The 25218-nt window shown below is 41.5% G+C and overlaps 1 protein-coding gene across 6 annotated transcripts in view; it reads left to right on the forward strand.

Moving 5' to 3' along the window:
• Nucleotides 1–25218, forward strand: part of PLPPR1 (phospholipid phosphatase related 1) — a 326466-nt gene that overhangs the window by 240212 nt on the left and 61036 nt on the right. The window contains exon 1 of one of the 6 annotated variants that reach the window (XM_045470344.1): nucleotides 20915–21113. The exons of the other annotated variants lie outside the window; for them this stretch is intronic. The gene's annotated coding sequence lies outside the window, so the exon portion shown is untranslated. Of the gene's footprint in view, nucleotides 1–20914; nucleotides 21114–25218 lie in introns of those variants that run through there. 6 annotated transcript variants of the gene reach the window in all.

Consider the following 25218-nt stretch of genomic DNA (forward strand, 5'->3'; position numbering starts at 1 on the left):
TGTATTAATACCAACTTTATCCCCAGATTTAGCATTATGAGCCATCACTCACACCATCAAAAAGAAAAGAGGTGGGTTTTTTTTGTGGTAGCCCCACAAAAGAGAGAACTAACTCCTTTCTGTCTTAAGCCCCGGAGAATATTCCATTTGACAATCACTGAGTCATATGCCCATCCGTGAACCAGTCATTGAAGCCAGAGGGTTGGATGTGTGATTCACTTTAGCTGATGAAGGCAAAACTCTGGACTATGAGTGGGGTAAGCCTTCCAATTATGAGACAAAATTCAGGAGAAGTGATTTCTCAAGGTAAGTTAGGAATATGATCCCAGAAGATGGGGGGAATGGGTGCTAATGATGGCAAATACCATTTTTCCACCCCAATCCTGTTAACTTGCTTCCTACAGTGGTTAGTTTTCATCATTTAACACCCCCCGCCTTGTTCTATCACAGAGTTTTTACCACAGACCTGTTTGCTTTAGCTGGTGTTGCTGGAAACTCCTTGACAAGTGCCCAGGTATAGTCAGTGGGTAAGTATGATGAACCGACACCCACAGACCAGATCTTAGCCTAAAACAGAGCCAGACTGAGGGGCAGACCACTGCTTCTTGGACAGGCAGGCCTCCCAAGCAGCCCCTATCATTCCATCAGAACCTCCCTCAATCGTGGGAACTCTAGTGCCAGACTGCTGCCACTGCAAGTGGGATAGCAGTTAATTCTTCAAGTGCAAAGGGAAGGGACTTAGAGCTTCTGAGCATCTACTGGATACCACGGAAGTCACATACACTGTATCCTGTCTTCCTACAACCCCCCTGTGAGGAAGCGTTATTATCCAACTTTAAAGATGAGGAAATGGAACTCGGAGAGGTAGTGTAGCTTGCCCAGAGTCCTATCACCTATAAAAAGCAAAACATGGACTCAGGCTGGCATGTCTTTAATTCCAGAGCCTGTGCTTTGTGTCACCAAAAGTGAACCCCCTAGGAGAAGATCAATCAATGAATATATATTTCATTGAGAATCCATTTATCAAGAAGTACACTCAATACTGTTTCTAGAAAGTGAATATAAAGCCTTTCTTTTCTCCCCATGAGTAAAATGATTGGAAGAGGGAAAGAAAGAAAAATGAAGATGAAATAAAGACGGAGCCCTTGTGTGATGTGCACATCCATAGCCACCACAGTAGTACAGACAGTGCCTAGAAATTCCGCATCGTCCTGTAACAAGAACATCTCCAGCAATAGTGAAGCCGTTCCTTCAGCTGAAGTGCAGTGAGTGACAGTAAGCAGTGACACTAAGTCCCCAGAGAAATTAGCAGCAGCCGTGGCAGCCTCGCAGTGATGTGGGGATCGAAGCAGCATTGAGAAAGAGGGCAAGCAGGTGTGTGTATACGGTCCCATTATAGAAAGTATTTTGGCCCTGCCCCCAGGTTGGTGTGCCCTAAGGGAATTCCTGTTAGAGAAAGACGGTAGGCCAATACACACGGGCGTGGGCTGTGCTAAAATTCAAACTCTGCAGTTTGGAATAGAACCAACAGGAAGAGTGTTTGCCTTGAAAAGCCAACTTAGGCAAAAATTTGTGCGTGCTCTTCGCCTGATAGGGTAGTATGTGGATGTCTTTCAGCTGTGGCAGGAATATGGCTTTTGGCTATACCAAAATGCATCAAAACAAACCCACCCCTTACTCAGTCTCTATGTACCTCGTACCTGCCACCCTAAGTCCATGGAAACCTTTGAAGGGTTGTAAACTTACTCCTTTGCTGTGATTCATACCCTACAGGTAGGAAGGCACACACATAAATAGCCATTTCCCCAGTCTATGTCTCTGAGAGTTTCGGCAGTCATACATGATTTGGCTTGTTCTGCAGATAGCCTAGAGCAGGAGCCCTTGAATTTGACTCTGTCAGAAGCCTAGCTCTCTGCAGAACCCTTCTCCCTCAGCCAACAAAGACCTATGACGGTAAGTTCTCAGTAAAGCCACAGGGCCTTAGGACTTGGGATGTCCATCCCAGCTAGTGGGGCCATGGAAGGCTGCAGACTATTTTCCACCTAACTTGCCAATTTGGAGTTTTAGAAAATGCTCTGAGGACCGGATTGGGAAGACTATGCTGTGCTCTGAGGTAACTTAAAGTCCTGTGGGAAATGATGACACCACACTTCTGGTGTAAAATGAAATGCCCAGTTAGTTAAGGTCCAGTAAAAGAAAATGACGCATGGGGGTGCCTCGGTGACTCAGTCAGTTAAGCATCTGACTTCAGCTCAGGTTATGATCTCATAGTTTGTGAGTTAGAGCCCTGTGTCAGGCTCTGTGCTGACAACTCAGAGCCAGGAGCCTGCTTCAGATTCTGGGTCTTCCTCTCTCTCTGCCCCTCCCCCACCCACGTGGGTGGGCCCCCCACCCAAAAATAAACATTTAAAAAAAGACTTTAAAAAAGAAAAACAGGAAACGACATATGAATATGTATGTGAGACCTAGACATATAATATCTAAATGTAAATAAACCAAACCAGTATTTCGTCTTTGTAGAAAACAGGTTGTCAGTTTTTAGATTGTATTTTTAAAACTTTTCAACAAGTTATGTTCAAGATGAAACCCCTATCCGAATCCCTCTCCTGTTTCCTACTCTTAATGTGCTGGAATCCATGGCTGGGCCTGAATTTCCCGCCCTGGATCTCCCCCACCGTAAGAAGATGGAACAGCAAAGCCTCTCACCTCCCTGGAAGAGCCAAGGAGGACCTGCCATTGTGCTTTGGCCTCTGACAATTAACAGTGCAAGCAGCTGAGTAAAATGGAAACATTCTGCACAAAGAATTTTCCTTACAAGTCAGGTGGTGAATGTCTTTGCTGTTGTTGATAGTCACACACTAACAAAGGTGGGAAATGTTCCACTAGAAAAACCATGAGGGTTCCAGGACCGTATCCAAAAAAGATACCATCTACTGTTGAATTTGGAACATTCCTTTCAGTTTATGGTGGGGAATGTAATTACAAGTTTTCCTTTTGATGACTGAATTGTTTTTTCCTTGCTCATTGAACCCAAAGTTACTATTAGTGTTTACGCCTCCATCACCGAGTCTTTGAGGAAGTGAGTTTTTTTCTTCCTTATAAAGAGGGCATACTGGGGCTGTCTGGGTGGCTCAGTTAGGTTAAGCATCCAACTTCAGCTCAGGTCACGATCTCACCGTTCATGAGTTCGAGCCCCTTATCAGACTGTCAACTCAGAGCCCACTTTAGATCCTCTGTCCCCTTCTCTCTCTGCCCCTCTCCTGCTCGTCCTGCCCCCCTCAAAAATAAATAAACATTAAATTTTTTTTTAAAAGAAGAGGGCATCCTGGTGGCAATTTTACCTGGGGGAGAAAATGCAGTGTAGGTTCTTTCTGAGTATCTGTAGATGGTCTAGGGTGGTCTTTGTAGACACCATGGAGAAGATTGGTGAATATAAAAAACTGTGTTAGCATGTCAGGCCTGAATGTGTCCCTATTCAGGAACCTGTCATTTGAGGAACGAATTTTACCAGCAATTCCTCCTTAAGTGAAAAGAGTCATTAAGTCAATTCCTTTAGAGCACATGACGTCTTTAATGTTTCTTACGGGCCATTTGAGGAGAGATATATTGTCACTTCTCGTAGCATAGCCTCCCGAAAATAGAAAGCACTGCAGATGCAGTTAAGGTCGGCCATGCCTCACCTCTCTGTGCAGGGCTGATTGGCTCATTCTGGTCCCACACAGATCAACCAAAGCAAGAGCCAGACCACTACCACACGGGGATTCACCCACACTCCCCCGCATTCCCAGAACTGCTCAGCCCAATTGCAAAATCTGTCTGTACAGCTGAACATGAAGGAGCATGCAGTGGAGATAGCTCAAATTGAGCCATATAGGAGGGCCCACAGTGGTCAGTGGGAGTGAGACGCTCAGGCACAGCTATCTGTCCCACCCCATCTTACATGCTGCATTCGGCTTGGGAGGGTTCATATATCCCCACTCAGCATGACTCTCCTGTTGTCCCCTGCACCCTTCTAGCTGAACAATGGGACTTAAAAATGTTAAATTTTTAGAGCCGATGGCTTGGTGATTATTAAGATGCTTTGGTAAAAATGAGAGGTCCACCCCTGTTATACCAAACCAGATACAAATATCGGTGGTTGGAGGACCCCTAGAACCAACCCATCGATACCACTTAATTTGGAATTGGAGAAACTGAGGCCCAGAGAGATAAAGCCACTTGTCCAGGGTCATTTGGTAAGCTTAGTGAGAGAACTAGAACCTGAACCCCAGTTCAGTGTTTCTTCTCTAAGAGCTTAGAGCCCGTGGCTGCTTTCCATCTTTTATGACCTCCTTTCCCCAGCTTACTCTCTGACCTGATGGTTCAACTGCTTGTACTCTGGGTTGGTGTCATAGTGGCTTCTTCTAAAGGTGAACTTCCTGGAACACTGTTGCTTATGTATCAGAACAGTATACTGAGATATGAATTTGTTCCTATGCGTGGGTGTTTATTCCCTCTTCCCACACATCCCCCATTCCATTTCAACACCAAACACGTGGGCAGGGGCTCAGTGTGCTTTTTAATCACAGGGATATATGTCAGGTAAAACAGCAAAAGTTACCTAAATTTACGGACTTTTCCTGTCCTTTATGACAGCTTATACTCCTAAAACGTGATTATGCTAGGAGACCTGGGGACAGGGGGATCATGGGAGTGCCCCTGGGGACCAGCAGAGAGAGAGAAGGAGGCTATTCCCCAAAGACTAAAGAAGAGGAACAAAATGGGTGGGTCTTTCCATTAATGAGACATATGTCCTGCTGGGTAGCAGAACTTCTGTGATGTGGCAAGACCTCAGAGGTGACAACCACATAGGACACCAAAGAAGGTCCCTGGGGCTCTGAGCCCTAGCAAAGATGCCTGTGCGGTGACTGTGGCACAGAAGCGGCAGAGCCCCTGGAACCAGAGAAAGTCTGTGAGCTGGATACCAAGGGCTTCAGGACCACCCAGTAAAGACAACACCCGAAGGCCTCTTTGAGGCACCGTTAGGATCCTGTAGGAGAGTCCCAATAATTATGACAGAATAAACTTCTTGTGGCCCAGTATGATGGTGGCTCAAACTCAGCTAGAAATTGACTTAAAAAAAAAAATAAAAGGGAGGGTGCCTGGGTGGCTCAGTCAATTAAGCACCCAACTCTTGATTTCAGCTCAGGTCATGATCTCATAGTTTGTGAGTTCGAGCCCCACATCTGGCTCTGTGCTGGTTGGGATTCCTTCTCTCTCTCTCCCTCTCTCTGCCCCTCCCCTGCTAGTGCTCTCGCTCTCTCTCTCTCTCTCTCTCTCTCTCTCAAAATGAATAAACAGTTAATTTTTTTAACTTTTAAAAAATAAAAAGGATTTTTTAACACCCTAATTTGTAGGCAAGATTTTTGCCTGCTACATTTGTCTTAAATTTTTTTTTATCAAAGTGTGGGTATTACATTTACCTTAACAACTGGCATCCTACCAACATTTTTTTCAGTGTATAAAAAGGCCCAACTTCAAAACTAATGATTTGTCCCTGGAAAAGCTTATGGTATGGTGGAGGTTTTGTCTGCTCTGTGATCCTTTCCTGACCACATATCCTCCCCTGGGCTACCAATGTATCTTGTAAATGCATCTATAATTGCACTTGACCGTCTGCATTATAATTATTTGTGTACAGGACTGTCTCCCCTGCTAGACTGCGGGCTCATTAAATGTAAGGTCTGCACCTTCCTCTCCAGTGCATCTCCCAGGAACCGGCCCAAATGCAGGCCAGTGGGAGACTGTCAGTAAATCTGTGTAGTATGCTGTAGTCTGAGCTGTGGTTTTCCTGGGCATTTTCCCTCAAAAGAGCTTTAAAACAAATTGTGGTTCAGCAGCTCAGGCCTGCACATAATCTCATTTCAAGGTGAAAAGAAAAAAACCCCCACAAAATCTGTGCATTCTTCACTTGACCTAATGAAAACAGGAGAGCCCAAAGTTATTTAAAAGGTGGAGGTTTCTAGCTTTTCAGTTTTGTCACTGCTTTGCTTTCAACGCTGGTCAGTTCAGCAAACTTGAGGAGAATGCCTAGTGTGTTCACAGCACTTTGCACTGACCTGTGTGAGAGCGTGTACACACACACACACACACACACACACACACACACACACACACACATGCTCAGTCAAGGAGTTCCCAGACTATTGGGGAAGGTAAGCAAAACCGTGACTGGCAGGAGTTAGTTGGCTGGGGAGACACAATAGGAAGTTAGTAACGTTTGCAAGGGAGGAATACAAAAGATGTGAGCCGGAAGAATCAAATGAAGAATGCTTGCTCCCCTCCCCTCACCGTCTCATTTACATAGAAATCGATGTAAAGAGTCTTGTGCTGCAGCCCCCAAGGAGATTCCGATAACCAAACTGGCCACTTCCATAAACTGTCTTGTCAAAATCAGCAAGTTCTTAACTCAGAATGAAAAAAAATGATTAGGTCTGCCTCCAGAGGTTTGTCTTCTTGGTTATTGGATCAGAAGTTTGATACTGGATCAAAACCACAATAATACACTAGTTAAGCATAATTTTATATTGAAATGAAGATGAAGTATATTTATAATTATTCAGTCAAAAACAGTGCAGGTGTAAGATTTAAATGTTATCTTTATTTATTATTTTCCAGGTACTATAAGTACCTGATAGTCAATTTGGGGGACACTGATTAGCTCTTCCCTGAGAATCAACAGACCTTTAGAAGTTAAAACTCATTTTTTCCATTTATAAAAGCAATGCCTATAAAATGCAGAAAAGAAGAAAAAATTATCTTTTGTTCAATCATTCAAAGAAATCCACTGCTAATAGTTTGATGTATGTCCTTCCAATATTTCTATACATATTTTATTTCATAGCTGGGATCATATTCTTTCATACATGGCTTCTTCTACTTATCCTGATAATAAAAAGAGTATTTAAAAATACTTTTTAAAAATAAGAAGCCTAGGGGCGCCTGGGTGGCACAGTCGGTTAAGCGTCCGACTTCAGCCAGGTCAAGATCTCATGGTCCGTGAGTTCGAGCCCCGCGTCAGGCTCTGGGCGGATGGCTCAGAGCCTGGATCCTGTTTCTGATTCTGTGTCTCCCTCTCTCTCTGCCCCTCCCCCGTTCATGCTGTGTCTCTCTCTGTCCCAAAAATAAATAAACGTTGAAAAAAAAAATTTTTTAATAAAAAAAAAAAGAAGAAGAAGAAGCCTAACTAAGCATTTGAAAGCTTTCCTCGCTCAGTTTCTGCAATAAGATCTGAACAAAACCTTTAACAGGAATTAAAATTCATCAAAACTGGCCATAAATTTAGAGGCCCCATTGGAGGATCACAGCCAGCAAAGTCAGCAGATTCTGAAACCTCTCCACTTTCTGTGCCTTGCCAACTGACTGAAGTAGAGAGGCAACTTGACTATTGCCTTCTGACTTTAATTAATGTTTAATACTCAGTGGCAAAAGCACACTTCCTCTTGTAAGTTCTCATTAAGTTCCTTTTGAATCAGTTAACACCCTGTTTATAAAGATGTGGATATTTTCTCTAATTACTGTAATTTTGGCTACTGTTGTAAAAATCAGTGCTCCCTGTCACACTGTCAGAGATCATTACAGATGCCTACGTACTTCTCCCCCTCCCTCGCCTGGAAAAGATCCAGCCTTCTCTGGAAATTAAATGCATTAAAAGGTTTAATAAAGGAAAGGAAACTCCAGACATATCATGTCTCATTTCAAGCCATTCCAGAACAAAACTGGGGTGTATTCATCAGGGTGATGACATGTGGTCTATTTGAACATTCAGGCTATGAATACAGAGTCCTGCTACTTATACAATACATTCCATTATTGTAAAATCCAATTCATTCTGCTGAACAAGAATGGATTGAGGTGACCTATGCTCTCAGAAGGACATTTCACACTCCTGGTATTTCCTTTCATGTGGAGAGATATTAGGGAAGGTACATCCACGCTGGCATTTCTCCGCCCCTTCAGGTGCCCCTCCCCTGGGGTGCCAAGTTTTCACTGGCAAGTTTGGAAGACGTAGGTATGCATGGCTCAGCTTCTTCCTCCTTTCTTCCCCATGGAAGCCAGACTCCACAGGAAACATGTATTCTAATCTGTTCCTTCTATGTGGGGAAGGACTGTGGTTTTCTAGCACTGTATATGACTGAGTAGATAAGTCCACTCAATTCTGTGGTTCAGTACTAGGAGATCCATCTAAGCCACATCCTCTAGCCCAGTCTTTAGAAGGAATGAGGCCCTATCCTGATTTCCCTTACACCTTCTCACTCTCTTAATTGATTCAAAACACTTGGTGGGGTGCTGTTTACCAGCTCCATTAAAAGTCAACACCACCAAACACAAAGGCTGGTAATTCAGAACAGCATGAAACAAAACACCACTCTCTTGTAGGCGTGTTTTTTAGGGAGTTTTTTTTTTTTTTAATTAGTCACTCTCTGTTGTAAATATTCCATAAAAACTCTGCTATACTCTCTGCCTTTTTAGTGTTTACCTAATTCTGGATCTACTTAATAAGAAGGAAGGCTGGGGAAGAGACCTAGCTGTCCACGGCCATAATTTTCCTTGGCAGGAGGCTGTTATTCTTCATGCATTGATACTTTCTTCTGTTGTGTTAGGAATTATTTTCCCCATTTTACTGAGGCCAGGTGAGGCTGGGTGATTTGCCCACGTTCACAGAGTTAGCAGCAGAGCAGGGAATTGAACCATCCAGCTCCTAGGCCAGAGCTCACTCTTCAGGAAAGTTTTCACTACATGGCTCCCCACAGCCACTACCCTGACACCCTATCCTTTCAGTGTTCAGACTGTTAGGAGAACAGGAAGAGTGAATAAGGGAAAAGAAAATGGCGCTCCAACAAAGAACCCTTGCCGAAAGGGGCAGTGGTTTGCTGGGGAGCCATCTATAACCTTAAAGTCTCCTCGCTATCAACTGGGACTTATGTTTTAGTTTAGTTTTTTTTTTTTTTCTGCCCCCAAACAGGATTTCACATTGCTGTTTGCTTGTTTGTGTTGCCACTACCTTTGTAGTTATTTATTTCAACAGCAATAAGAAACTAATGCACTTGCCTAAGAAACTTTAATTCTTTTTTATTTTGGGGGGTATAGTTGACACAATGTTACATTAGTTTCAGGTTACAACATAATGATGTGTTGTACGCTCACAAGTAGCTACCATCTGTCCTGATACATCACTATTACAATGTCACTATCTTCCCTCTGCTGTGCCTTTTATTCCCATGACTTATTCATTCCATAACTGGAAGCCTGTGCCTCCCACTGCCTTTCATCCATTTTTCCCAACACCCCCACCTGCCCACCCCCTTCCACATTGTTTTTTAAGATGTCTTATTTGATTATGTTTTTTTCTGGTTTGGTCTAACCAAAATTCTTTGTGATTGCAAAACAATTCTGATGACTTTTTCTTCCAAATTTGTTCAGTTGGTTTGAAAATGTCAGTATAAAAGTCAAGTTTTCTTGACTCAGGGAATTCTCACCTCCGAGAAGGTTAAGAGTCGTATGTCACCACAGTAATTAAACTCATATTGTACAGATATGTCTAAGCATATTCTACTTTTATAAGTGAACTTTGCTTACTGTTGATTTAAATGTTGTAAATAGGGTAGTGCTATTTTCCTTCCTGTTACTGTAGGCGGCATCAGGGAGAAGGAGACTATCAGGGTTTATTAAGTTGAGAAAAATATAATGCAACTAGAAACTCATGTTCCAGGGGTGCCTGGATGGCTCAGTCAGTTAAGCGTCCACTCTTGATCTTGGCTCAGGTTATGATCTCAGTTCATGAGATCGAACCCTGCATCAGGCTCTGAACTGACAGAGAGGAGTCTGCTTGGGATTCTCTCTCTCTCCCTCTCTCTCTGTCCCTCCCCCCTGCTCACATGTGCACTGTCTCTCTCCCTCTCTCCCCGCCCCCCCCTCTGTCTCATGTGTGCGTGCAAAATAAGTAAATAAACTTAAAAAAATTTTTTTTAAAGAAACTCCTGTTCCAAGAGTTAAGTATGGCCTCAGAGGTCAAGGCAGGTTTGATAGAGTGGTACCTAACCCATGCTTGACACTCACCTAAGAGGGATTTCATCAGTGTGTGTTAAGTGAATGAAGGTAAAATTCTGGATGAGCCTTAAGAAGAGGTGGGAATCAGGCAGGCTTCTTATGCATCAAATAAACTTGAATCAAATCAGAGAAGCCTATCAATGTGTGTGTGTATATGTGTGTTGATGTATCCTTCCTTTGTGTTGTTCCTTAAGGTCTCAAACTGTAAGTCCCAGAATTTTAACTTGTAAGATAGACCTCTAAAATCATTTTTGAGGATAGAGGGTAAAAAAGCTGGGATATCAAAATTTTCTATAAGATGTAATAATTCATAAGTAATTCTATCTGCCACCTGGCATTTATATCATGGTGGATGTGGAAATGTTGCATTAGTTTTTATTGGCGTTTAATAATCTCTCTCTCCGTGACTAATGGCGGGCTTATATGTGTTCCCAAGTGACAGAGTGCAGCTCTTTATCTCCTATACTGTGCATTCCAAATCTATGTATTTTCCCTTTCTTCCCCAATTCCTTTCATGATTGTGTGCCTTTGCTCGTACCAGCAGAAGGGAAGAGAGAAAAACAGACCAGTATTTGTTGTATTAGGGAAGTGTCTAACACAGAGAGAACTGTTTGGTTTCACTCTCATTACAGCGACACGGGAGCCGGCAGCATCGGTGGCACCGATCCCCCCGTGATGCACACTCAGCTCCCCTCTCATTTCCTAGCACTTGGAGAATGCTGAATCTGCAGCTGCTGTGATCTTTTTCTCCTCTCTCAAGAAAGATTTTATTTAAGGCCTCCAGCATCTTTCATTTGTCTCGGCAAAACCAAATATGTACATGCTGTACTTCTATTTCCTTAAGTTTCATTTAGAACAGATGACATTTCTATGTGGATTTTTCTGAGGAAAGTACTTTCCGATCTGCTTTGATTTGTTGATCATTGTAAAGTGCTCGGAATCGCCAAGTGCACTTAGTCTGAGTCAAGTTCTCCTGCTGACAGAACACCAATGCCCCCTACTGATAAGTTTGCCCAAACCTTTCTTTAGAAAAACAGGAACATCAGCACCTCTCTTAGCAACAAGCACAGGACCCACCAGCCTTGTCTGAAAAGGACATGTGCTTCTAGGATCATCTTAGTCTGCTTGATTAGCCTCTCTTTAGGGTAATTTCCTCTATTAGTCTTTGCTAAAGCAGCTAGAAGTTATTTCAGGCTTGACTGGCTTTATTAGAAAAACAATTTTAAAGGTATCCGCAGAGCTTTATACCTGACAAAATGAGAACCAGAACTAACATTTGATTATGCTAGTGTAATTCCTGGTATGTTATATTTGTATTTCATGGGGAAAGTGCCTCAAAATGCCTTTATATTTGTCTTTCTGTTTCTTCAGTATTTATAGAGTTTCTGGCATAAAGAGACTTTAAAACCTTAATGCTCCAGATTTACTTGAATCCCATCTCGTGTTATGTCTGTCAAGTAATTACTTGGTTTCCCCCAACACAGAGAACACGGCACCTAGCAAAGCAACCCACGGCACCTTTGAACGGTTCTGACAAAAGTTCATGCAAAATATTTTCTGTTCCGCTGCCAAATATTAGGCCAGTTTCTACCATTTGGCTGCTATAACAACGTTTTGCTATAACAAATCTCTTTCCTATTAATCCTTCAAATATTTGGACAGAAAGATCATACCCTTCTCCTGGCATTCTTCTCTTCCCCAGAAAGGGTAATATCAACTTTGAGAGAAGAGGCAAAGTTCTATAAATGTGAGGCCAAGGTACAAAGACTTAGGACAGATCTCTCTCTGTCTCTCCTCTTACACACACACACACACACACACACACACACACACACACACTTTTTGTGGTTACCACACATATACTTTAAATTTTTTTTTTCAACGTTTATTTATTTTTGGGACAGAGAGAGACAGAGCATGAACGGGGGAGGGGCAGAGAGAGAGGGAGACACAGAATCGGAAACAGGCTCCAGGCTCCGAGCCATCAGCCCAGAGCCTGACGCGGGGCTCGAACTCACGGACCGCAAGATCGTGACCTGGCTGAAGTCGGACGCTTAACCGACTGTGCCACCCAGGCGCCCCCACACATATACTTTAAAAATGGCCATCTTGGGGTGCCTGGATGGGTCAATCAGTTAAGCATCTGACTCTTGACTTTGGGTCAATGGGGCTTTGTGCTGATGGTACACAGCCTGTCTAGGATTCTCTCTCTCCCTCTCCCTCTGCCCCTCCCCTGCTCACACTCTGTCTCTCTCAAAAATAAACATTTAATAAAAATAAAATAAAATAAAATAAAATAAAATAAAATAAAATAAAATAAAACTGGCCATCTTTGAACTTAGTAAAGGAACAGAAGATAAATTCAGTTTCTGTCACACTATGATTTGACCGTTGCAAGGAAGATCCAATCACAGGGCTTCTTCATAAATGCCTGAAAATCATTAGACCTTCCTATTCAGCTCACATATTCTTAGGCAAAGAGCATCAGGTGAGGATTTCTGACAGGGTTGAGAAATTAGTGAACCTGGACTGAGGTTTTTTAATCAGCAAATGTCTCACAAGACCAGTTGGGTCTTTTATGAGATATTTATCATTCCATTGAGTTCTGCCGCTTGTCTTCAGACAAGATATGAAATCAAGACTCCAGTGTTCGCTGTGTAACCCACTCCCCCCCTCCTTGTATTTGCAGTCTCAATCTTGCTGTCTAGGTAGCCAATAACCAAGGTCACTGCCATGTTTTACTTAAACGATAGTAAGGCAATCGATGACCCAAAGCCAAAACCCAGCAGCCACATTTGTATCGCTGGGCTTGTTCAGCCACCAAGTCTTAAGAGGTGCTCTTTGCTATCATAATTCTCTTAAGATAATGCCGGTTGGTTTTATATTTTCAAGGAAGCAGACACTGAAACGGAATAGGAGTGCACAAGGCTCACTGGGGAATTAACACCTGTGAAGAGACAGGGGCAGTATTGGGCAGGTTGTGGGTATCAGTCCATGACACAGACCAGAGGAGATCTCTGCTGGTCCAGTGCAGAGCTCTGGAGCAGAGTTTGCTCATTTAGAGTCCCCAGTTGGACAAAGATGGCTAGGCCTTAGTGCCACTTGTTCAGCTGTCAACTGGGGACACTCCAAGGAAAACTTTGGCATGGGCGCGGCTAGCACTGCCTTGTTTAGTCATTGGCCGGTGCCTGCCCTGTAAAGAGCAAGACCACAGCTCAGAATTCGAGGCACGAACAGCTGGAGGCCGCCAGCTAGCTGCGTTCCTAGCAGCTGGGCAGCAAGTCCTTTCTTGAAGGGGGAGATCTGAGTAAGACATCCGTTTTTTCCACAACAGTTTATTGTCACCAAGTCACTCTTCAATCAATCAACACGTGTAGTTGTTGCTTTAGGACTCCATTGCTGTGTAACCAACCGTGCCATTTTAATCATTTTAAAACTCCAAATTTAATGGTGAAAAGAAATTTTACTTGGGGCGCCTGGGTGGCAGTTAAGCGGTTAAGCGGCCTACTTCGGCTCAGGTCACTATCTCACAGTTCGTGAGTTCTAGCGCCGCATTGGGCTCTGTGCTGACAGCTCAGAGCCTGGAGCCTGCTTTGGATTCTGTGTCTCCCTCTCACTCTGCCCTTCTCCTGCTGGCACTCTGTCTCTCTAGCTCTTTCAAAAATAAATAATCATTAAAAAAAAAAAGAGCCTGTTTCTAAGAAAGAAAGAAAGAAAGAAAGAAAGAAAGAAAGAAAGAAAGAAAGAAAGGAAGAAAAAGAGAAGTTTTACTTTGTACTTAAATTTGTGGATCAGGAATTAGAAAAGGGTCTGGCTGTCTGGTCCTGGCTTGGGTTTTTTATGTGGCCTGCAGTTTGATGTTGGCAGAGGCTGTATTTATCCGAAGGTTCTGTGTTGGGCATTCACAACAGTTCACTAATTGATGGCAGGTGAAGCTGGCTGTCCGTCAGGAGTTGCACTGGCACTAATAGAGCACCTATGCCTTGGGCCTCTCGCAGCATGGCGACTGAATTTACAGCAGGAGCACCCCAAGATTAAACGTTCTCAAAGACCAAAGTGGAGCTTCAAGGGTTCCTCTGACCTAGTTTTAGAAGTTCTGCAGTGTCCCTTTCATTCCATGCCATTTGGTCACAGAAACCACCTTCAAAGGGAGGAGAATTCGACTCCACCTCTCAAAATGAGAGAAGCAGCAAATAATCTGTTACTGTGCTTAATTCTGCCATAGTTGTGTTTTGTTAGAAAAGGTGTGGCTTGTTCTCAGGCCCTTACTATTACAATAGGGAGTTACTTTTCTTTTCAATTCATGACACCTTACACAAATATTTCCCATTTGTTCAATCATTTTTCCTTCCACATGGTGTTATATTCCTTATTGCTGTTCTTCAATGTTGTTTTTTAAGTTTATTTATGTATTTTGAGCAAGAGAGACCACAAGCAGGGGAGGAGCGAGAGAGAGGGAGAGAGAGAAAGAATCCCAAGCAGGCTCCCTACTGTAAATGTGGAGCCCAATGCGTGGCTTGAATTCATGAACCTCAAGATCATGACCTGAGCCGAAACCAGGAGTCAGTCACTTGACAGACAGAGCTACCCAGGCACCCCAATGCTTTTTAGTTTATATCTGCCTCAATTTAAGTGCAGCATCACATCAGAACAGACTATTCTCAATAGGGACTGATCAGCCCAGAGAAAAGCAGAACTATTGATCCAGGGGGAGAGCAAACTTTTATGTAAGTGACACTGCAGTATTCATGCACATTGAGTCAATTTATTGCATAAACATGAATTGAGTGTTCACTGTGTACCAGGAACTATGCTAAGTGCTGGGGCTACAAAACTTGATAGAACTTAGTCACTTCCTCGTGGAGCTCACAGTTTAGTGGTAAAGATTGTCATGCAAAACAAGTAATTACTGCTCTGTGTTATGCACTACAATAGGAAAATGAATAGGGGAAAAATGTAAATACAAAAGAGAAAGTTTCAAATGCTGCATAGTAGAGAAAATAAGGAATTAAGCCTTAAGGAAATGCATCAGGCATAGAAATGGGAGAAAGAACAACTGAAGCAAAAGGGAAAAAACATAGGAATAGGCACAAGGAGATATATATAGCAAGCCAAATGTAGGTAACCTTACTTTTAGTAGCAATATATGATTAGTCCAGGGGCACCTGGGTGTCTCAGTCAGTTGAGAGCCCAACTTTGGCTCAGGTCATGATCTCACAGTTCATGGGTTCGAGCCCCACTTCAGGCTCTGTGCTGACAGCTCAGAGCCTGGAGCCTGCTTCAGATTCTGTGTCTCCCTCTCTCTCTGCCCCTCCCCTATTCACGCTCTGTCTCCCCCCCCCCCAAAAAAAATAAAACATTAAAAAAAAAAAAGAAAGAAATGTACAATTAGCCCATTGGATACTTCTAGGGAAGAGCTATGAGATGAGACTGGAAAGCTAGGGAAGACTCAGCTCCAGGTCGTCAGGATCTTGGGTGGCATGCTAGGGTGTTGGGATTTTTATCCCCTTCAAAAAGGAAATCAATAGATTTGTATTTTAGGAAAAGTGCTTTAGTTGAGGTATGACTTGGAGTCTGCCTGAATGTGAAATAGAAAGTAGCAGGAAGAACCAGGAACAATCCTTCATTTTCTGGCTTAAATAACAGTGTGGTTGGTTGGGTCATAATCTTCAGAAAAGGAAGGGTGGGTGATAATGAAGATCAAAAATCATGAGTATGGGATGCCTAAGAAACATCTAGAGGAAAGTGTTGCATATGGATTTAGAAATAAGGGTCTGGAGTTCAGTGGAGAGGTCTAGGCTACAATTATATACCTGTGAATAGTCAAAGTATAGGTGGTAATTGAAGCCATTGGAGAAGTTCAGTAAAAAATAAAGTCTAGAGCCCAAGAAAAAGGTTCACGTAAGAAATAAAGATTTCAACATACACGAGACAGTTGAAACCCTGGGAGGATGTGAGATCCCCCATCACAGATGGTGAGAAGAAAGCCTAGACTAATGGTAGAATGGATTGTGTATGTGAGGAGAGTTGAGACAAAATGGAATTCTGAGACTAGGAAAGTAACTGCAACAGAAAGGAAGCCAAGGGAAGAGAAAAATTCAAGAATAAAAAAGTGACCAGGAATATCAAATGCTGCAGAGACATCACAGAAGCTTAGGACTGAAAAGTATTTAATACATTTTTCAATTAGGAGGTCACTGATGACTTAATGAGACCAATTTGAGGAGAGTGGAGGGAACCAATGTAGCTACCCCTGAGCATCTTTGCAGTGCAGAAAAGTAAAAAAAGGGTGCGCTCAAGGCAGTAATAAAACCTGGGGTGGGAGGGTTAATTTGTGTTTTGTAGTTTTGTGCTTTATTTTATTTTGTTTATTTTAAATGTTTAAGATGTGCCCAGACATAATGAAAATGGAGAGGTTCGAGATTCAGAAAGAGGAAAAATTATGGAGAGCAGCATTTCCAAGAAAGACAAATTAGTTAACATCTGAGAGTGAACAGGCTTTTCCCCTAAATCCTGTTCCTTTACATTTATGTCCCTCGGGTCACTGTCAGCCAATATTTGAGCAGTAGAATATTTTAGACCCAAGTGTTGGGGCTTCTGTTATCTCTATGAAATTTCTTTAAGTTGAATTCAGTCTTTCATTCCAGACTGTTGAGAATTTTCTGGATTCTGATTTTGTCTTTCAGTATATATGCTATCCCTTCAAAGTTCACATCATTCAGAGATTTGATAGAGCTGACTTCTAATTCATTGGCATGAGACTGAAAAATGCACACCTAGATTTCTCTATTAGTATTACTACTGATACATTAGTAAACTCACTTTGAGTTCATCCAATATTCAGTATACCTGTCATCCAGTCTACATTTCTATTTGTCCACCAGGTTCTCAAGGTCACCTTGTGCCAGATTCCTGGATGCAGTCTGAATAGACCACGAATAACCCATTTCCCTGCTATGCTAATCTCGTCCTCCATTAAAAAATGAAATAAGATCGGTCTGAGATGACTTGATTCATGCTTAGCGAACCCATCCTGGCTCAGAGATCAATGCTTCTTCTCCTAAGAGCAAGGAGGTTGCCCTATAACATCCATTCTACAATCAAGCCCAGAATAAACCTAAAATTCAGTTGTCATCATCAGTAATGCTTTTAATTCTGTATACTTCCCTTTTTGAAACTGGTAAATATATTTGTCCAATTCCAACCTTCCTCCTTCTCTTCTCAGTAGTTTCTTAAAACTCTCATTTGCAAGTTTTCGGTATCCTGGATGTGATTTCTCTTATAAAGCATATTTAAACTCATTTAAAGCAACTCTGTTCCTTCTCCAATCACTGCTTACATTTGGGACAAATGCCATTCAAACTTTATAAATCTAAGGATCTTTTCTCTAGACAGGGAAGATATACAGCAAATAAATGAAGAACTCTGCTTTCTCGGTATCTTCCATCAAAATCACATTATCATTCTATCTTGCTGCATCAAATTTAATTGCAGAATTTTTGTTAGCCAGTTTACTTTGGAGTTTAGACATGTGAACACACTATAAAAGAGATTCACTGTTTTATGGTGATCTCAGCTTTCTTCCCTTTCACCTTTATGTATCTGGTTGCCAAATTTGGTCCCATCAGAGAGCTCCCCATACAGCCCAAAGAGTTTCTTTCAAGGTGTTTTTCCTCCTCTCTCTTGTTAAAACTTCATTTTGAGAAGCTTAACCACCCAGACAGATTTCTTTTTTAGGTTTTCATGCCTTAGACCCATGTCTGCTCAATCTTGGGATCTTTTAAATTCTGCTTTCATGAGTTCTAGAGTTCATGTCCAACCAAACTCAGCCTTTCCTTTCTTAGATATACTTTAACAAGAGAGAGAAAAGCATGGGGAAGAAGCAACCCAAAGGCAACTCTAATATTTGATCTCCTTTCCTTTCAGGCATCTAGATAACCTAACTACCTACTTACATCAACTCCTCCTTCACCTGTAATGTCTCAGAAGAGGAGTTTTATAGCTGTAAGGAAAGAAAGTGAAACTAAAGAGATATTTATGAGGAAAGTGTTTTCAGTTTCTAATGAGGTTTAGATTTACTATGGGGTAATTTACAGAGTATCCCTTGTTGTTATGGTTGTCTTGAGGCACTTGAGAGAACATGGGCTGGAGGTGCAGTGGTCTGTGCATTAGCGCCATTGAGCTGGTGTCTAGATCTTATAGTTCTACTCTTTCATCCATTCACTGAGCAAGCACGCATGAAGCACCAACCACATACCAGGCTCTCAGTCTGGTGCACTGAGTTGTCACGGTCTCCCAGGTGGAACGATGTGTTTTCTGGACCCAGGGTGCTCTTTGGAATATCTTTAGGAATTACAGTGGCCTGATTATTGCTATCTGTCTCTCATACCTCTCAGTCTCTGAACATGTCAGGTCAATATAACCTTCTCTTCAATGTATTCAGTTAAAATATTTTTCCTGATTCTCAGGGAATAGAGTTACTCCACTCCTTCCTAGGAAACAAAGGAGCCTCTGCCGAGGAAGGAATAGGGCTCAGCCTGGGTGGCTCAAACAGCAATACTAACAGCTTTCAGTATCTACTTTTAGAGACTCTAAGAGAGTAATGATGTGAGGTAAAGTGTCAGTTGATGGGGCTTGGACCAGCACCCCGTCTGCACACTCTAGTTAGACAGTTGTGACATTAAAATGTCACGTAAATGTGAAGACACCATCGAAATGATCTTTCCCGTAGTCGATTCCCTATCCTCTAGTGGCCATTGTGAGAGGTCAAAAGGCAGAGCATCAGTAAAGAATGAAAAGGTACCCTGTGATGAACAATTATTAGCTATTTAGAATATAACTTACTTCCTAAATCTTTTCAGCTCAACATGCCTGGCTTAAATGCTCTAAATGTGTCTTCTAAAGTAATTTCACATTTCATTGAATAAATTTCCATTGACAAGACATGCTCAGTCATAAGAACCCTAGTATAATGGCAGAGTATTTAGAGTGCTAAATGATACAGATTATGCATTGTGCTGTGTTCAGAAAGTTTCAAAATGGAACAATTCTTTTCAAAGAAACAAAAATCAATCCAAAAGGATAAAAGTGAGAAAAGGAGGCTTAGATTACCTCGCAGAACCTCCAATCAAGCATGGATATCCAGCGAGTGACATTTTTTCATAAGACTCAGGAGATTATGGGCTCTGAGAGCCTTTCTGCTACCATGTGTATTAGAATAATTGTTCCTCTAATTCAAATCTCTAAGCAGCTTAATGCCTGTTCTTATCTTAGTTCAATTTAGAGAGAACATAAGAACAAAAATGCTGTATCTGTTCAGTGTCTTCTCTAAATGAAACTGTTCAAATAACTCCAAGCTCTGAGCTTATGTGGTTGACCACATAGCTGGACATTCCTTCCAAAGACAAGGTGAAGAAAGCTGCCCCCAGGCCAACACTCAAAATGAAAAATGGTCTTAGGATTATTGGGAGGAGGAATATAATAACATCTTCTTAATGAAATACATTTGGGACCAACTTAGCCTAAGACTGGGGGAAGACTTCATGTTTCCTAGAGATGACTGCTTTTTTTCTCTCCATCCTTTTCCATGCCTAGAATAATACTAGATATTCAACACATATTTGTTGTAATTAGGGTGGAACCCATGCTGCCTAGGGATATGTAGTGCTAAATTGCCACGGCTTAGGAAACATTTCTCACCATAAGAACATTTTTTAAATGTCACATTCCTGCATTAGCACCAAAGTCTTTCTATTTTGCTAATTCACAACATAGAGGAGCTCTGGGTCCTCCTCCCTCCTCAGTACAGGTCCACTAACCTGCCTCCCAGAACATTGGTGCTACTTCTGTCATGCTCTTTGTCCTGTCTATAGTAACACCATTCAAAAACAAGGACACTAGTCACCTCTCACCCTGTGGTCTCTCATGTCCACCCAGCTCCATACAACCCTAATTGATCCTATCTCCCACCTTCCTTGACCCCTAAACTGCTGCCCTATGAGCTCTAAAACTCACAAGTGTTTATCAGTAAAGTTTCTTATCTTCACAACCTTGTCTGAACAGTGCCTTCCTCTTTTTACTATAAACTTGGCTTTCTTAATTATATGACTTCTCTAGAGCCCTCCCAGTAGCCATGCTTTGTCTCCCACACCCCTTGTGCTACTGGAGTTGGAGACAGGGTAGGTGTTATCCTTGTTCCTCGGTGCCTCTTCTAGACTGTTGTCCTACTCACCTTAAAAACCACTCAGCTTGGAAACTCATGCTGTCCATCAGTACCACTCACTCTGCTTCCTTGTTGCAGTTACACAGAGTCCTGGGCTACTTGTCCCCCATTCTTTGGAGATTCTAGTTCTTGGCTCGCTGTCACTTTCTTTCCAGCTCTATTCTTGTCACCACATTATGTGGTCTCTTTTGCACATTTCTCCTATCTCCTGACTCCTCTTTCTTTATATATGCTTACTCACTAGGAAATCACATACTCTGATAATGCCCAAAATGTATCTCCAAACTCATTCATCTGACTGCCTCCTTGACATTTCACTTAGATGGTTAATAAGCGTCTCAAAATTTATATGTTCAAAATTAAACTTCTTATTTTCCTCAGCCCCCAAATCTACTCCTTTTATAGCCTCCCCCATGTGGACAGAACTTCATTTTGTGCACTGTTATTTCCTTAATGCCTGACATATAGCAGTTTATCAATAAAAGTTTAATGAATGAATTACTTTATATCTTTACAATAGTGGTTGAAGACTAAACTTACCACACACACAATATTTTACTTCTACTGTGTTGTGAGAGAGCCGAACAGAATTTTGTGAGCTTGCTGTAGAAATATGATAGAACAGCAGTATTGGTGGTGTTCTGTACCTAGTAACTGAAGTGTAGACAAACCTTTGTACCACTGAGGTTTCTGTCAAGGATCTGTGCTCCCATCTAAGACAGATCACTACCAAGGTGACTGTCTTCAATGACAGGTTTGATGGTGCCACTTGCCTGCTCAAAACCCTTCAGTCATTTCCTTTGTGAGTATATGGTAAAATGTTAACCTCCTCTGCCTGTCGTGCAAACTCTCCTCATTTGAGTTTGCACCTGCTTCTTTTCTTCTCAGGGCCCCAACATGCTAATCCAAAAGGTGAATTTGGACCCTGGACACACCTGTGTTAATCAGAACTCCTTGATTACAAATGACAAAAATGAGACTGGCTTAGCAAAGAAGGGAATATACTGGCTTGTGTAACTATAAAGAGCTCTGTATACCAACATAGAAAGGTGGCCAAAACATGTTAAGAAAAATACAAGCTGTGGGACAGCACATATAGTATGATTCTACTTCATACATTTTTTTAAATCTGCCTATGAGTGTGTATGTTTATATGCCTGGAGAGAAAGAAAAAGTCTAGAAGAATAAATACACATCATATGTTAACAATGATTAATCTCTAGAGCACAAAACTGATGATATATTTTTCAACTTATATAATTATATATTAGAACGTTTTATAATTTTTTAGAAGGTTCAAATTTATGGTTAACGGTAACACCTTGCTAATGCAAAGCCATGATACACCATCCAATGTGTAGCCACTGGCCATGTGTAGGTATTTAAATTTAAATAAATTAAAATGATATAAAATTTTAAATTCCATTCTTCAGTTGCAGTAGGCCTATCTCAAGGGCTTGATAGCCACATATCACTACGTGGCTTAACATATTGAGAGTACAGATATAGAACATTTCCATCAATGCAGAACATTTCTCCATGATGGGAAACATCTGGTAAGCTAGATGAACCTAGATGCTCACCTGATTGCTTTCACTAGGATAAGTGGCTTCATTTAGATGCAGCCAGAGTGAAGCAGGTGCGGGCCTGAGCACCTGTGATCTGAAAACCAGCAGGAGTTTGAGTGAAGGTTCAAGTCTGTTCATTTATGCAGGATCTTCTAACGTCTTTGGAAGAGGCACTGTCTTAGAGGTAATTTATTCAGTAATTTTAAGGGAAACAAGGAAAATCCCTACCCAGTAGGATTTTAAAGGAAAATGAGAACATCTACATCTTTTGCAATGTTAAGATTTACCTGGTTTAATTAGAAAGAAAAACAAACTGGTTGATTTAAAAGAATGTTTTTCCTTTTCTTCTCATTTGCCTAATTCCCAAGTAATTTAGCAATGCATATGGAGAAAGAAGAATCATGTTCCTTTCTGGTAGGGAAATTAACATGGTATCTAAGTACTTTGGTTTAAAATTATTTGAAAAGCAGGGGTGCCTGGGTGGCTCAGTCGGTTGAGCATCTGACGTCAGCTTGAGTCATGATCTCACAATTTGTGGGTTCAAGCCCCGCATCGGGCTCTGTGCTGACCACTTGCTCAGAGCCTGCAGCCTGCTTCAGATTCTGTGTCTCCCTCTCTCTCTCTCTGCCCCTCCCCTGCTCATGCTCTGTCTCTCTCTGTCTCTTAAAAATAAATAAATGTTAAGAAAATTTTTTTTAATTATTTGAAAAAGCAAACATAGGAAGCTCTTCTTTCCTTAGGGGTTTTTTTTTTTTTTTTTTTTGGTTGGAACCTTTAATTTACCTTTATTTGTTCTACATGGTATACAGAAAATTCAGTGTTAGTTTTATGTTTCCATTCTAATTTAGAGTCATAACATCATTTTCCAGTGCCTTTTTTTCCCAAGTAGATCCATAATTTAATAAACAGGAACTCTCAATTTCTTTTATTTAAAAAGAAGCCATGTGATTTTATTTAAGAGGTTACAGATTACAGTATGATTTCAATATTTAAATAGCAACTTATTGTATCTCTGCTATCCTCTTAAAATGATGGAAACAATAGGTCTATCAAAATATGTTATATTTTTTAGAGCAAAATAATTACAACTTTATATGACCACAGATCCCCCTCCTTCTCTCTCTTTCTAAAGCTCTTATTAACATCTTCCATACCAGAGATCGCTGTGCAGAGCATGCTGATTTATATCAAAAACTTTAGTTTTAACCAATATACTGATAAGCCATCCCAAACAATTTCAGGTGATATGTTCCTTGAATAGATGGCAAAGTTGCTATGAGTAAAACCAATTGTAGAATTTCGTCCATTCATTCAACTGATATCTTTTAAATGCTTGTTACGTACCTGTACTAAGCTTGGTTACAAATTTGAAAAACCCTTTCCTTCAGGGCCTCATAGCTTGGTGGTGGAAGACACAGGAAAATTGAGGATGACCATGCAGTGTCGTAACTGTTAGGTCTACACAGGGAGCCATCACATCACGCTGCAAAGGTGGTCAAGGAGAACTTCTAGAGCAATTTCAGGAACTTTGGTGTGGAATGTCCATCCACTTGTAGGTTCTTCATAATGACATCTACACCTAGTATTCTATACCAAAGTAATGATGAAAAACATATTACATGCCCCCACCCCCAAATAAAGAAGTGCAGGATCAAGTGTACCATGAAACCCCATAGGATTTAATCCTACTCTAGAAGAATCCATAATGATGAGGCAAATTTCTTTTGTTGGGCTAAAACCCTATTCTACCCTGTTTTCCTTGGATTAAATGAATTCGATTATTGAAGTCCCTAAATAAGTTACCTTTATTTGGAACATGATACGGTCGGATTTTAACGTGGATGTTATTATGGTATGGTTGGGCCGAAGGAAGTAAGAACAAAGTTCTCTTTTTTCTTCAGACGAGGCACAAGACTCAAAGTGATTTGTTAGGACAAATTAGAAAGCCATTCTCTAGGCAGAAAGTCAACCCAGTCTCCCCCAGGCCAAGTCAGTGCCCAGTGAGAAAGCAAAGGCTGCAGAGATGGTGATTCAAATACTGGGTGCATGCGTACCCTTGTGAGACCCGGTCTTGCTCATACAGAGCCTCTGCCTGCTGATTAAGCCCATATCTCTTTTCCTGAAAACTTGTTTCGATTATTAATGAGAGAAATGTTAAAGATGGCAAGAAAATTACATTTCCTTTTGAAATTATAGTGTAAATGTAGTTTCTTCAATTGGCTCTTTAAAAATTGAGAAGGTCTCATCTTCACAGATTAATAAGATTTTCTTCCCCTACTTCCACTCAAACTCCTTTGGACATACTTATTCACTTAACAAGTCTGCTGTATACATCTCCACTGTCAGAAATGACATAAATCTTCATTCCTCTGAGTAGGGCTAACTCTTCTGGATGCTTTGACAGTCATATTTCCAAAGATTTTCTTCTGTGTTTTTGACTGAAATGGATGGCACATCAAAGGCTCTTCTCACATCTGTACCCTTTTCCCCTTCCCCCCAAGAGGAAAGTAACGCTTTTGGTTGCAGTGTCTAAAGACTGGCATTCAAATAGCCCACTTCTTGTTCTTATAGCTTATGCAGTGGTGCTCATTCCTACGACGAAGTCAGGAATTGAGATAGCTGAATCCAAAAGTATTTGTGGTTTAGAGCAGGGGCTCCATTCCTTTCAGAACAGGGTAGGTGGTTTTGGCCATGGCTGTTTGAATTCATATAACAGAAAACCAATTGCTCTATGTGAAGCCACAAAGGGGATTTTTTTTTTTCAATATATGAAGTTTATTGTCAAATTGGTTTCCATACGACACCCAGTGCTCATCCCAAAAGTGCCTTCCTTAATACCCATCACCCACCCTCCCCTCCCTCCCACCCCCATCAACCCTCAGTTTGTTCTCAGTTTTTAAGAGTCTCTTATGGTTTGGCTCTCTTCCACTCTAACCTCTTTTTTTTTCCTTCCCCTCCCCCATGGGATTCTGTTAAGTTTCTCAGGATCAACATAAGAGTGAAAACATATGGTATCTGTCTTTCTCTGTATGGCTTATTTCACTTAGCATAACCCTCTCCAGTTCCATCCATGTTGCTACAAAGGGCCATATTTCATTCTTTCTCATTGCCACGTAGTACTCCATTGTGTATATAAACCACAATTTCTTTATCCATTCATCAGTTGATGACCATTTAGGTTCTTTCCATAATTTGGCTATTGTTGAGAGTGCTGCTATAAACATTGGGGTACAAGTGCCCCTAGGCATCAGCACTCCTGTATCCCTTGGGTAAATTCCTAGCAGTGCTATTGCTGGGTCATAGGGTAGGTCTATTTTTAATTTTTTGAGGAACCTCCAC

The sequence above is a fragment of the Leopardus geoffroyi genome, chromosome D4, assembly GCF_018350155.1.
Source record: "Leopardus geoffroyi isolate Oge1 chromosome D4, O.geoffroyi_Oge1_pat1.0, whole genome shotgun sequence".
NCBI lineage: Eukaryota > Metazoa > Chordata > Mammalia > Carnivora > Felidae > Leopardus > Leopardus geoffroyi.